We start from the raw sequence: 14,915 nt of genomic DNA, 5'->3' as shown, positions 1-14,915 counted from the left end.
ACTCATGGTGCTAAGGATGGTGTTAAAAGTGCAACTCCGATTAGTATCATGCATCAAAGGTTTATTCTTTACACCTTAGCATCATTTGGTAGTAATTACTCTCCTATAATTCCAATCTATGCATATGTGCGAGCTTCAAACCAAACACTCTAGCACATATGTAGGGAGAGCTAATACTACCAATTTATGTGTGTGGTACTTGTCCAAAATCATTTACATATGGTAAAATTGCTTGGGCAAGCAACATGAATCCATTTGTGCTTAATTTACATATCTTTGTAGAGTTGTCATCAATTACCAAAAAAAGAGAGATTGAAAGCTCATTGTTTGGTTTTGGTAATTGAGTGATAACCTTAGGTGGACTAATATGTGTTTGAGTGAGATACACAGGATGATTAGTCCACAAGTATATGTGTGTGAGCAACATATTCTATAGAGGTGAAAATGGCTTGGAGATGTTGCAAAGCTCACACATGTGATAAAGGAGCTTATTGCACATGAGACATGACATTGAGTCATATGACCAAGGTGGAGAAGATCAAGACATGACTTTGCTCGACGGACCGGTTACAAGTATGAAGGGCAAGTTGAGTGATGACTTGGCATCGATGAACCGAAGCGACGGTGAAGAGCAAGTGAAGTCAAGATCGATGAAACAATACGGTCACGTGATGATATGGAGTGGATCATATCATTGTTGATCATGTTGGTGCATGTGTTGCATCAACATCGAAGGAGTTAGAATGGAATACGCAAGGCAAAGGTATAACCTAGGGCATTTCATTTCACCGGTCATAGGTGTGTAGAGAAGTTGATGACCGAGTTTAGGATAGATGGTCAGTACTATCAAGAGAGGCAAACTTGTTTGTATATCGGTTATCTAGTGCCACTCGAGTGATCTAACTTTGTATCGTTGCTAGGATCGAGTGGTGTGGCAAATTAAGTGGCTAATTCTTTGAAAAATGATTGTGAAAATGCTAACACGCATACACATGGTGGTGTACACTTGGGGGGTGTTGGCACATTTGCAAAGGAGAAGAAGTTGGTGAAGAAAATGAGTTGAAAGCGCTGGTCACTGGGTGACCTGGACGCGTCCGGTATCTGACTCAGGCGGCAGAGTTCCCAACGTGACCGGACGCGTCCGATATCTATACCGGATGCGTCCAGTATTCTAGCCAGGCGCGGGCAGAGTTGCCTGAGGTGATCGGACTCTGGCTTGTAGCAGTGATCGGACGCTGAGCAATCACTGTTTAGCGTCAGGTCGTGGTGACATGGGGCACAGGTGTTGACCTAGAAAGGAAAGAACACAGGGGCGCGTCCGGTCGATCGTACCGGACGCGTCCGTTCGGGCGTACCGGACGCGTCTGGTCTATCCTCAGCGGCTCTGGGAGCTCTCTGGACTCGACCTGATGCTGTCTCGCCTGTGTCCGATCGTTTTCAAGCTGTGCATGTAGTCAGGTGGTGTTCACACGTGTCAGAGCTAGCCGTTGGGCGCCAACGGCTACTTCGTTTGAAGAGGGACACGTGGAGGTCGAGCAGCGACAGGACGTGTCCTGGTGTCATGAGTTACGCGTCTGGTCAGTGCGCAGAATGCCCAGTGAAGAAGTAACGGCTAGTTTAGCCCGTAGGGCTACAAATAGAAGTGGTGGCTGGCCTTTGACCGGTTGCTGAGTACCCTTAAGCCTTGGTGGCTTGTGTAGGTGCGCTTGGGAGCCCTCTAACTCACTTGTGCTTGATAGTGATCATCTGATCAAGTGAGTGAGCAATTCTAGTACGATTGCATCGTGAGGTTACATCGAGTGGCACTAGGTGTTCGAGTTGCAAACCGGTGGTACTTGTTACTCTTGGAGGTTGCCACCTCCTAGATGGCTTGGTGACTTGTGACCCATTGAAGCGCGTGAGAAGATTGTGCGGTGCTCCAAAGGAGGATTTGTGAGGGGGATTGTGCTTACCCCGCGGGGTTCACGAAGAGCAACTCTTGTTGAGCGTGTCATTGAGCTACTCTTACTTTCGGGGTAGGTTCTTACGGTGCCCGACGTGCGGGCTTGGCGGGGATGCCAATTAGCCGTCGAACCATCAAGTGAAACGGTCGACACAACAGGGACTAGCGTGTTGGCAAGCACGTGAACCTCGGGATAAAATCATCGTGTCATCCTTATCTTCCCGTTGGCTTGCATGCTCGTTACACAAGCTTGTATTTACTTTCATATACTTGTGCTTGTGTAGTTGCTCTAATAATTAGTTGACTTGTGTAGTTGGTTAGTTACCTTCTTACTTGTGTAGCATAGAAGTAGTTACCTTGAGTGGTTTATTTGGTTTTAGTAATCTTGTTAGTCACGTTGCTTAGTTTTTGTAGCTAAGAAATTTATGCTCTCTAATTTGGTTTATGTAGTCTTGTTATTGAGCATTGCTAATGAGCTTAGAAGCTTTATACTATTGTTTGCTAGATTGTGTAGGAACTCCCTCGGTTATGCAAAGTACTAGTGCATAGCTTTGTGTGACATTGCTCTAGAATTGTTTAAGTGAGCTCTAGCTAGCCTGGTACCTTTGTTGCTTCATTAGAATTTTGTAAGGTGCTTGTGAATTTAAATAGACGGGTGTAATCTTGGTTAGATCGATAGTTTTAATTCAGTATTTGTTTCGATTAGCCGACGTGTTTATTTTTTTAAGAAAAAAACTATTCAGTCTCCCTTTGGCGTGGACGGACGCTCCTTCCATTACACTATTTTGTGGTTCCGTAGCTGAGATTGGACGGACAGGTCGTAGATACGTCCGAACGCGTCCTTGGGTCGAGCACCCAGACACTAGTCGTCCCGATTTCGTTGCACCAAGAGTCAGAAGCCACTGATCCTTCGTCAGAAAGGTAGTGCGCCATATACACAAGGCAATCTCCCAAATACTCAGGGAGGATAGTTGCCATGCCTCGCGACCAACCGAACAAAAGGTCAAAAGCTGCTCTAGACAAGGAATTGGAGTAGGATGTCAAGTTCTTATATTAAAATAAAATGGGCTATGATCAATGCACAGGCCTCCAATAAAAACATGTTTCAAGTTGCATGCGCCGACCAATCAACTCGAAAAGTTGAAAAGCAGAATGCACCACGCAATGAACGCCAGAAAAAGCTTTCCTAACTGCATTTCCAATTTCACCTTGGTTTATCTACCAAGTATCCCTATTCTTGAACACCGATGCCTACTTTTCATCCCAAAACAACATATGGGCGAACCACTGACAAACACGAAAAAGGGCTACAGGGCTACCTATACAAACTCCTGTGGTCTGCGACTGCGATCAAGAAACCAGATATACAAAATTTTACACAGCGGAGAGGCTTTTCGGGCGATTAGGATTTTCCTGCTCGTTGCTGCTTCATGCTCGCTCTCCGGGCTACATCCCAGGGCTTGTGTGGCACGCCGACGCCTTGCTGCGAGGCGAAGAACGACTCGTATCCTGGGGAGTCAAAGGCAAAGCCAGTGTGCTTTGATGACTCCCGAGGGAGCATCGAGATCATGTAGCTTCTCGCTTCCTCTGGGCTTAAGTGGCTGGTCTCTGGTAGCTGCACCCTGCTGTATTCGTGGGGCTCGTCCTTGTGCTGCTCCTGGATTATTTGGTAGTCGTAGGGGAATAGCCACCTTTGAATCCTGACAACACCACAGGATCAGAGATGGTTGACATGGTCAAGTAAAAAGCTGAAGTTGTCATAATTTCACAGGAATCAGGTATCTTACGATAAATATAGGAAATCACCAAACAGGGCGATGATCGGAACAAGCAAGATAGTCAGATAGAAGAAAAAGGTGCTCATTAGAACATAAATCACAAAATACACATTTTCCTGCAAAAGCAATAAATCGTGTGAGGAAGCAAGAAAGCCACCACAGGAATAATAGATTATTCAGATCAGATCAGTAAACAAAGTTTACCTGTCTGTCAAATGACGTCATTATTGCAGAGTATATGAAAATAAACATAAACCAGGCCACTATACTGCCCGCCACACTTATGTAATGCCACCTTGTTATAGAGTTGCATGCCATGAGAAGGCGGAGATTCACAGTCACCACGACACAAGTAAAGGCCATAGTGCTAACATCCCATAGGCCAAGAATCTTGCCAGAATGAACCGTGACCATGCCGACTTGCAGCTGCAGTGAAGTAGAAGAACACTATTGACTGATAGAAGGCAAAGAAACCCCACACAGCAATCACTCTCCACGTGAAGAATGAATTCCTGATTCCCTCCTTGTAAAGCTGTGGGTATTTTTTTGACAGTGACGCACTAACATCCTGAAAGGAGTCAGTTTAGTGTGATGCAGGAGACATAACTCCATAAACAAGTAAGTATAATCATACCTTATCAAACAATCCAACTATAATTACAGGTAGTGCCGTGAAAATAACATTATATAGAGACTGAAACCAGTCATCATAAAACCGCTGACCAGAAAAGCCAGTTTGGAAAGTGAACCAGAACTGAGTGAGTGTAAATGTCAGATTCTTGTAGAAGAAGTATGTGATAACCTGCAACAGAACATCTCATACTCAGTACTTGAAATATATGCAGAGTTAAAGGTGAGCAATTATAGCCATACCTTACACAGTCTCAAGTAAGACCACCGTCCATGTACAAGAAGCAAATCAGTAAGAAAACGAAACTGTGCAATGGCAAAGTCACTAGCCATAACAGCTTGCATTCCTTCTTGGCCACTGATGCCAATCCCAACATGAGCAGCTTGAATCATACTCACATCATTAGCACCGTCGCCAATGCTGAGAGTTATTTTCTGAGCACCCTTCCTAACTAAGCTTGTAACCTACATATACACATTAAATGTCAGCATTTTAAATTTTCGCATAATAACATAACTAGATTGTGCAATGAAACCATACAATCAATCAGAGACTATTGCCACGTTTGCTTTGAGAATGGACCCGCCAGTCCTCTCTTCCTACTGGTTTGGTTTGAGGAATGGAATGGCCTAGCCAATCAACACCTCATCCCATGTATGCACACATCCAGTACGAACATGAGGACTGGTATCACAACAGAACCATGGTGCACCACCCTATACAAGATTAGCTGATACCTCAAACTAAAGACCCTCGATAAGGATAATTACAGCTGATAACAGAACGATCACACATCAGAAAATGCAACTCAGAACTCAGAAGTACATGAGTGTACACAGTATGCTAAAGAGTAAAGACCAACCAAAGTAGTTAAAGCATCCATTGTATAATGTATATTGATTAGAATATATCCTAGTGTAGTAAAAAAAACATTCATTCCGTTTCTGGCCTCTGTGTGTGGGTTTGTTCCCGACAAAATGCCATATTGTTAATTCTTCAGTGGGTAAGAGGAAAGTCGTACTTCAAGAAATGTTATTTACCTGTGCCTTCTGCAGCGGAGAAACTCGGCAGCATACAACTGAGTGGCAACTTAGACTCAATCCAAGAAGATCAACACGAAGAGTTGGGTCCAGTGCATACATCAGGCATCTACCATCAATAATGAGAGCCAACTTCCTTTCAGGGGTGCTAGTTAAAGAATGTTGGGCTTCCTCATGAAAGCTTTTCAGACTCTGTTTTACTGAATCTTTAATAACATGTGCAATCTCCACAGGGTCACCCTGAAAGGACAAGTTATGAATGGCACGTGTAGGAGTAGGTATGCAAAAAAGTATATGCTACTGGTGGTAAGTCAGTTTACACCAGGCTGCAATAATATAGCTGGTTATTCTTGAACCAAGTACAAACAAATAAGAAAAATGTAGGCACGAGATCTGTCCAAGATAACCATCAACAATATAGTGAGGCTTAAGCATTAAGGAAGAACAATCCACACACAACTATGAAAATATAATGAGGCTTTTTTTTTCTCGAACACACAAGAGTTGTGCATCATTTCATTGAGAGCAAAAAAATAAAGTACAAAGGAGGGAGAAGAATCCCCCTCCCCAAGGGAACACTAGACCAGAGCAACTAGTCTTCCACAACTAACATGACCTGTGACTGAGATCCAAGGCCAAACAAACTAGTCTAGTACAGGCAGAGCGACAAAGAGCACCAACAAAAACTTGGGAGAAATCAACCCAAGCACTAAGGAAGAACAGTCCACACATAACTATGAAAATATAATGCATGCTACCATATAAAAAAACCGATGGTAGCAGAAAAATATAATGCATTTCCCCCAAAACAAGCTCATAATATCCCCCAAAACAAGCTCATAATATCCCCCAAAAGTACAAACTACTGGTCACAAGTTGATCATACTAACAGGAAACAATCATACAACTGATTATGTAAGAAAATAAGTATAATAAGATATGTAAAAGAAAACAACGTCAAAGAAATAGAGAGGCCAAAGCACTAAAGCAATAAACACCACTGTCCATATCAACTAAATAAAGAAGACTACTTTCTTATATGTATTCCACAAAAAAAGAGCATTACTGGGAGGCCTTAAAATTAAAATATCCAGAAACACGAGTCAAAATCATGGTTAATATCCCATATGAACAGACACCCATAAATGCATAATACCACAGCAGCACAAGTAGTCAAGTACCAAATGAACTCAACAACTTATTAGTCCTACTTTGCAAGAACTTTTTGCAGTTAATTTATCCCATTATTTTAATTTTTAAATTTTACAGGAGAAACCTTTAGCAATAGAAATAAACCAGCTAAAAGCATTATATATGTTGTCCAAAGTGCAGTATGTGCAGCTTACCCGGTCTTCAGCCTCCCTAATAGGGTCTGTCTCTGAACTAATGATGAACTGTTTGGTGTCATTGTTTACCAAGCTGCATGCTGCGTATGTTAGATGAAAGAGAGATCAGGAAAAGAACACCCAGAATCCAAAACTGACAGAAATAATAGTTTAAGGAGAAGAACAAGCAACACAAACTAATCAAGATAGATGGAAGCTTCACCATATGCAATGTTAATCGCTGTTTCCATCTTATCTCCAGTTAACACCCAAATTTTTATGCCAGCTGCAGAGAGAGTTTCAATGCAGGTTGGCACCCCTTCTTGCAGTTTGTCCTCTATAGCTGTGCACCCAACTAATACAAGGTCTTTTTCAATCAATTCAGCCACCTACTAGGGTAAAGAAGGAAAATTCAATCACAATGTTGCCAGCAATAGCAGAACAATTTAGCTTCAACTTGAAGGATCACCTATTCTTTATAGAATGCAGATAGTCAGTGATTTGCATGATAAAATTCACATATATACCAATGAAAAACATATATTCTAAAATAGGAAATGAACAGATTAACACTCAGATATCATCACTCCCATAACAGTAACGTGTTCACCAAAATGGTTTTGATATAACTACTGTGGTTTATTTTAAAATATTCTTTAATATCTAATTGGGATCACCATTACAGGATGTTCAAACCACTTGGCATTGGTATTGCAGCAAATGACAACAAACTAGACAAAACTGCAATAATTGCACATGGCTGCTTTCATAGGGAGCAAGTCCCATGTAGCTTTGTTATAAAAGGAATGCCCGGATAAATCTCATTAAATATACAAAGGAAGTAAGAAAACTCTAATATGTTACAGAGTGCACAATAGCAAAGCGCTAATGAATGTCACAAATAAACTTTTCAGGGAAAAAATTAATAACAATGTCTAGAGCTCGAAATGTTTCATGCTACTGAATCATGCTTCCTTCTAACAATGCATGAGGTGCACCCACTTAAATAAGAAACCATCCAAGCAAGTGAAGACGTGGTACTAAACAAATTATAGATCCAGTAGCATAAGTTCTAACAGAAAGGACCACGGTTCAAGCAAATACATTGTCAGAATTCATGTCAATCGTCATAGTAATAACCAAAAGATGGTAACCCATTAACCTCATCGAGCTTCTTATCACGATCTCGTAAAGATGACTTTGCTTGTACAAACTTCTCATTCCAGCTTTCGTATTGCTCCCTGCTAAGATCCCGATAGGCAAGACAAAGTGTACGCAAGCCAGCAGAACCAAATTGCTCTAGATGCTCTCTGCTGATCTTTTTCATATCATGATTTCCATTAGCCAATCGTTCATATACGACATTATCAGCACCCTATTTACACAAAGATTATGTCAGCTAGTGCGACGAACATAAAAGAAGTCAAACCAAGGTCGTCTTCCTTGTATTACCTTGCAATAGAGAACTAATCTTCCATTTAGGAAACGACAAACCACCGATTGTCGCTTTCTCGTACTGTTAGTACAATAATAAAATATAAACAAAACAATAATTTCATCTCATTGAATTTACACTACAAAGACAACAAATGAACTCACCTGTTGAATTCCAGAACATTCAGAATTTCATATGGAACATCTTGTATACTCCCCATCCTTTCAACATGTGACTCACGAACCATAACTGTTGTGGGTGTACGCCTACAAAACAAGCACAATGTGACCCTCAAAACAATACCATTCACTAATATCTGAAAATTGGTTATTCTTTTTGCAACTACAGAAATAAAGGAACAACTCCAGTAGAAACATAAACCTGAAGGATATAAATAGACCTAGTTATGGGAAATGTTCACAATGGGGCAGTGGTACAAGTATCTTACTCCAAATCTCAAATGCCACTACGACATACGACATACCATTGTTATATTATTACTTTTTTTTTTGTTCGTGAGGCTATTGTTGGGTTTTATCTCTAGCCGTCATGTGCACTTGCCTAGGAATACAACTGTGAACCTTCAGTATTTTCATCCAGAAGGATAGGACCTGTCACTTTTAGATGCACCTTACAGTGAAGATGGGGTATGGGAGACTATATGCAGTTTACCATCTGATCAAGCTCCTGGGCCTGACAGGTATACTGGCAGATTTTACAAGGGTTGCTGCTCAGTAATTAAACCTGATATTATGGCAGCATTGTTGACTTTACAGCAAGGCAATTCCCTCCACTTACTGGTTGACTTTACAGCAAGGCAATCATGGGCGCCTTCCAAATGCAAGGTCTTCTATGGCTTGCTATTAGAAACAACAAGTGTTTGACGGCTGATCATTTAGCGAAAAGGGGGACTGCACATCCTGATAATTGGAGACAGTGGAGCACATCCTCACAAATTGTCTTTGCTCGTCAGTTCTGACTCAATCTGTTTAGCCTTCTTGGGCTGGAGCGTACAGTGCATCAGTGCCTCGTCAACATGACAAGTGCTATGCAGACTAGTGAGAAAAACAAGTAAAAAGATTGGAAAGGCCAAAAGAAAAGGGTGTAACAGTACTATCTACTTGGCACTGGGATACTGTGGAACCACAGGAACAGTTGTGATATTGATGGAGCTTCTCCCTTCCTGAAGACAGCCTAGCACTCCTTCAAAGAAGAGATGATACTGGTATTTGGCTTGAGCCTGAAAGCTCCAGAAGTTACTATTTGGTCGTGTTCAGGGCACATGTGGTTTTTGAGGTGTAATGTTTGCAACCTTCTCTTATCTCCTAGCTGGGTCAAGCGGGTTGTCTTGTATGGGATTCTTTCCCCTCTTTTTCCTCTCTTAATACAAAGATATGCAGCTCTCCTGCTTGTTTGAGAAAAAAGAGAACAGGCAGTAGAATCAGATCAGAGATCAGAACTGGGGGTGAGAGGCAGCACAAAGGAGAACCAGAGAAGGTGAGAACAGGCAGTAGAATCAGATCAGAGATCAGAACAAAGGAGAACCGAAGAAGGTGACTCTGAAGCTTTCCATTCTGCTCTTTGATGCCCCTGACCAGCGGCTGTTCAGTTTCTCTTATTGCGTACCCCTGCAATGGCTTACACCTGTCCAGTTTGGTAGCACACTCCACAGGCTCATATACATGATACTAGCGTACGCATACGCCAACTTGTTTGGGACTAAAGCTTTGTTCACAATGGTGCTGATGTGGAGCCAATTTTCCCAATTAGATAGCCATATGAGCAAAACATGGGTATTTTCATGTGCAGTGCATTAAGACAGTGAGGGTTTTTTCAGAAAATGTTGACTGTTTGGATATTACATAGAAGAATGGAAATGTCTGAGGAATCTAAGACTATTTGCAGGAATATAATTACCTATAAAAGAAGAAGCCAAAATTCTTAGCAGCAGCCACAAGTGCAGCCTCATCAGGTGAGGCAGCCTGGTATCTTATCTTTTCTAGAGTCTCCTCACCCTCTGGAAGAACTGTATGACAGATTGCAAGGCATCTAAAGAATTCCTAAAAATAACATCAGAAAAGAAAAAGGTTGGTATTCAGAACAAACTAGAATTTTATATCATCGTATCTGAGTTAACAAGAGACGAATAAAAATGACTTTTGATGCAGAAGACTCCAAACTTATTTTAAAAAAATCTCCAAACACCTACCTTGCAAGCCTCAGGATTAGGTTCATTTCTCCACGCACCGCGCATGATTCTAGCATCATCAAAATTGAATCCTTTTTCATGGACCGCATTGGCAGACCTTTTACCCTATGAAAGTAAATAAAGAAATGTAAACATTGTTAGATTTGCAGACATAATGATACAATTTATTGACTTCAACAACAATAAACATTGCACCTCATCGTCATCGATTTTAATTCCAGCCCGCTCTGCTCCTCCTTTCTCAATCTCTGTGATGCCAGTTCCATACATTTCTCCACCAATCGAGCACTTAAAGAATTCCATCAGGTTTCTTGTAAGCGTTCCAGTTTTGTCAGAAAATATATATTCAACCTGAACCATAAGATGATTAGTTAGATCTAAAGTAAGGCGAAATGTACAAAATGTTTATATCTCATATCTACAATCGTCAAAATCTGACACCAAAGATCCCAAGCATTCAGTTAAAATGTACAGATTATATGGAATATCCCCATGATATAGACGGAAAGAGGAGTGCCCCCGCGTCGCCCACCCACACAGGCGGCTCGGCGGCGAGCAAACCCCAGCCGCCGCCGCCGTCAACCACCACCTCCCCTTCCCTCGCCGCCACCGGAGGGAACTGCCGGGAGGCCCGTGCAGCTCCCTAGGACGGCAGCGGCGAGGTTCTCGCCCAGGAGGGTCGCGAGCACCTCCGTGCGGGGACGGAACTCGGCGGCCGGACTGGCACTGTGGCTAGGCGCGGCGGGAGTGGCGCATGGAGGCTGCCGGAGGGGGCGCGTCGCTCGGCGGCTGGGGCGGCGGGAGTGGCGCACAGCAGAGGGATCCGCAGGGGGGCGCTGCCCGGGCATTCTAGCGGCGGCTTCAGCACCCCTCCCACTAGATCCTGGCCCTCCCGCGGCTAGGACCGCTGCCTCCCGTGCGGATCCAATCGGAGACTGCCAGTGCGGGCGGCGCCGGTCAGTGCCTGTGCAGGGGGGCGTAGGGCTTCTTTCTTCTTCTCCTCCGCCTGCCCCCTTCCTCAGATGGCCATGGCAGCGGTGACCCGTCGACTGGTGGCTCGTGGGTGGCCTGCCATGGGAAGTCGGAGTTGCTGGCCGCTTTGCTTCCATGCTAGGCAACGATGACCCATGGCAGTGCGTCGTGTTTGTGCTCAACCGCGTCACGTGGGTTGGTTAGCCCCTCAGATGCCTCCTTTTGGCATCTAGTTGGGCTAACATTTCTTGTACATAAATTCTTTCGTCATAATTGAGCGGCAGAGCTACTGCCATTGTTTCAAAAAAAAAAGGACGGAAAGAAGCCAAAAGACATTTCCATATTTATGCTCAGTGGGCAACAACACTCCTCCCCCCACCCCCAAACCCCTCCCTTCTCCACAAATGGTACAAATTATCTAACTTGTGGAATGAATCATGCTAGAAGATGTAATCTACGCCAATACAAACACAACCACGTACTCCCTCCGTCCCACAAAAAATGTGATTCTAGGACCGGGCGCAAATACCAAGACTGAGGTAAAATTACAATAATGCCCCTGTAAAGTTTAGTCCAAATCCAACTCTCTCGCCTCGTCTAGAAGGTTCCTGGTCCCGGCTGCTTCTTGGTCCTTCTCTCCTCCCCACGCCGCCAACCACCGCCAGGCTCCTCCCCCGCACTCCGCGCGCCGCCGACACCGCCACATCCCCGTGTCTCTCCCCGCCCTTTGTACGCGCTGCCGGCCTCAGCCTGAAAGCCCATGTTTTAAAGGCGGCTAGGCGTCCAGGCGAGTGCTTGGTACGCCTGGACGCCTAGGCGGCGCCTAGGCGACGCCTAGGCGACAAGGCGCCACTGTTTCCCAAGGCGAGCTGGGTACGCCTGGACGCCTAGGCGTCGCCTTTAAAACACTGCTGAAAGCTCCAGAAGTTACTATTTGGTCGTGTTCAGGGCACATGTGGTTTTTGAGGTGTAATGTTTGCAACCTTCTCTTATCTCCTAGCTGGGTCAAGCGGGTTGTCTTGTATGGGATTCTTTCCCCTCTTTTTCCTCTCTTAATACAAAGATATGCAGCTCTCCTGCTTGTTTGAGAAAAAAAGAGAACAGGCAGTAGACTCAGATCAGAGATCAGAACTGGGGGTGAGAGGCAGCACAAAGGAGAACCGGAGAAGGTGAGAACAGGCAGTAGAATCAGATCAGAGATCAGAACAAAGGAGAACCGAAGAAGGTGACTCTGAAGCTTTCCATTCTGCTCTTTGATGCCCCTGACCAGCGGCTGTTTAGTTTCTCTTATTGCGTACCCCTGCAATGGCTTACACCTGTCCAGTTTGGTAGCACACTCCACAGGCTCATATACATGATACTAGCGTACGCATACGCCAACTTGTTTGGGACTAAAGCTTTGTTCACAATGGTGCTGATGTGGAGCCAATTTTCCCAATTAGATAGCCATATGAGCAAAACATGGGTATTTTCATGTGCAGTGCATTAAGACAGTGAGGGTTTTTTCAGAAAATGTTGACTGTTTGGATATTACATAGAAGAATGGAAATGTCTGAGAAATCTAAGACTATTTGCAGGAATATAATTACCTATAAAAGAAGAAGCCAAATTCTTAGCAGCAGCCACAAGTGCAGCCTCATCAGGTGAGGCAGCCTGGTATCTTATCTTTTCTAGAGTCTCCTCACCCTCTGGAAGAACTGTATGACAGATTGCAAGGCATCTAAAGAATTCCTAAAAATAACATCAGAAAAGAAAAAGGTTGGTATTCAGAACAAACTAGAATTTTATATCATCGTATCTGAGTTAACAAGAGACGAATAAAAATGACTTTTGATGCAGAAGACTCCAAACTTATTTAAAAAAAATCTCCAAACACCTACCTTGCAAGCCTCAGGATTAGGTTCATTTCTCCACGCACCGCGCATGATTCTAGCATCATCAAATTGAATCCTTTTTCATGGACCGCATTGGCAGACCTTTTACCCTATGAAAGTAAATAAAGGAAATGTAAACATTGTTAGATTTGCAGACATAATGATACAATTTATTGACTTCAACAACAATAAACATTGCACCTCATCGTCATCGATTTTAATTCCAGCCCGCTCTGCTCCTCCTTTCTCAATCTCTGTGATGCCAGTTCCATAACATTTCTCACCAATCGAGCACTTAAAGAATTCCATCAGGTTTCTTGTAAGCGTTCCAGTTTTGTCAGAAAATATATATTCAACCTGAACCATAAGATGATGAGTTAGATCTAAAGTAAGGCGAAATGTACAAAATGTTTTATATCTCATATCTACAATCGTCAAAATCTGACACCAAAGATCCCAAGCATTCAGTTAAAATGTACAGATTATATGGAATATCCCCATGATATAGACGGAAAGAGGAAGTGCCCCCGCGTCACCCACCCACACAGCGGCTCGTGCGGCGAGCAAACCCCAGCCGCCGCCGCCGTCAACCACCACCTCCCCTCTCGCCGCCACCGGAGGGAACTGCCGGGAGGCCCGTGCAGCTCCCTAGGACGGCAGCGGCGAGGTTCTCGCTCAGGAGGGTCGCGAGCACCTCCGTGCGGGGACGGAACTCGGCGGCCGCGATGGCACCGTGGCTAGGCGCGGCGGGAGTGGCGCATGGAGGCTGCCGGAGGGGGCGCGTCGCTCGGCGGCTGGCGGGGCGGAGTGGCGCACAGCAGAGGGATCCGCAGGGGGGCGCTGCCCGGCATTCTAGCGGCGGCTCCAGCACCCCTCCCACTAGATCCGGCCCTCCCGGCTAGGACCGCTGCCTCCCGTGCGGATCCAACCGGAGACTGCCAGTGCGGGCGGCGCCGGTCAGTGCCTGTGCAGGGCGTAGGGCTTCTTTCTTCTTCTCCTCCCGCCTGCCCCCTCGATGGCCATGGCAGCGGTGACCCGTCGACTGGTGGCTCGTGGGTGGCCTGCCATGGGAAGTCGGAGTTGCTGGCCGCTTTGCTTCCATGCTAGGCAACGATGACCCATGGCAGTGCGTCGTGTTTGTGCTCAACCGCGTCACGTGGGTTGGTTAGCCCCTCAGATGCCTCCTTTTGGCATCTAGTTGGGCTAACATTTCTTGTACATAATTCTTTCGTCATAATTGAGCGGCAGAGCTACTACCATTGTTTCAAAAAAAAAGGACGGAAAGAAGCCAAAAGACATTTCCATATTTATGCTCAGTGGGCAACACACTCCTCCCCCCACCCCCAAACCCCTCCCTTCTCCACAAATGGTACAAATTATCTAACTTGTGGAATGAATCATGCTAGAAAGATGTAATCTACGCCAATACAAACACAACCACGTACTCCCTCCGTCCCACAAAAAATGTGATTCTAGGACCGGGCGCGAATACCAAGACTGAGGTAAAATTACAATAATGCCCCTGTAAAGTTTAGTCCAAATCCAACTCTCTCGCCTCGGTCTAGAAGGTTCCTGGTCCCGGCTGCTTCTTGGTCCTTCTCCCCTCCCCACGCCGCCAACCACCGCCAGGCTCCTCCCCCGCACTCCGCGCGCCGCCGACGCCGCCACATCCCCGTGTCTCTCCCCGCCCTTTGTACGCTGCTGCCGGC

At 44.8% G+C, this 14,915-nt stretch overlaps 1 long non-coding RNA gene and 1 pseudogene across 1 annotated transcript; both read right to left on the bottom strand.

Moving 5' to 3' along the window:
• Positions 1 to 2,975: 2,975 nt before the first annotated feature.
• LOC136537321 (phospholipid-transporting ATPase 3-like) lies at positions 2,976 to 10,708 on the bottom strand (annotated as a pseudogene).
• Positions 10,709 to 12,948: 2,240 nt separating this feature from the next.
• On the bottom strand, positions 12,949 to 13,513 carry LOC136489199 (uncharacterized). Its single transcript, XR_010767413.1, has 3 exons — positions 13,408 to 13,513; positions 13,213 to 13,316; positions 12,949 to 13,063 (listed from the first exon to the last, which is right to left on the bottom strand). It is a non-coding gene; the product is annotated as an uncharacterized lncRNA (long non-coding RNA).
• Positions 13,514 to 14,915: the final 1,402 nt, after the last annotated feature.

This window comes from Miscanthus floridulus, chromosome 1 (assembly GCF_019320115.1).
Source record: "Miscanthus floridulus cultivar M001 chromosome 1, ASM1932011v1, whole genome shotgun sequence".
NCBI classification, from domain to species: Eukaryota; Viridiplantae; Streptophyta; class Magnoliopsida; order Poales; family Poaceae; genus Miscanthus; species Miscanthus floridulus.
The sequence above is the reverse complement of the archived record's forward strand: the minus strand, read 5'-3'. Positions and strand labels throughout refer to the sequence as shown.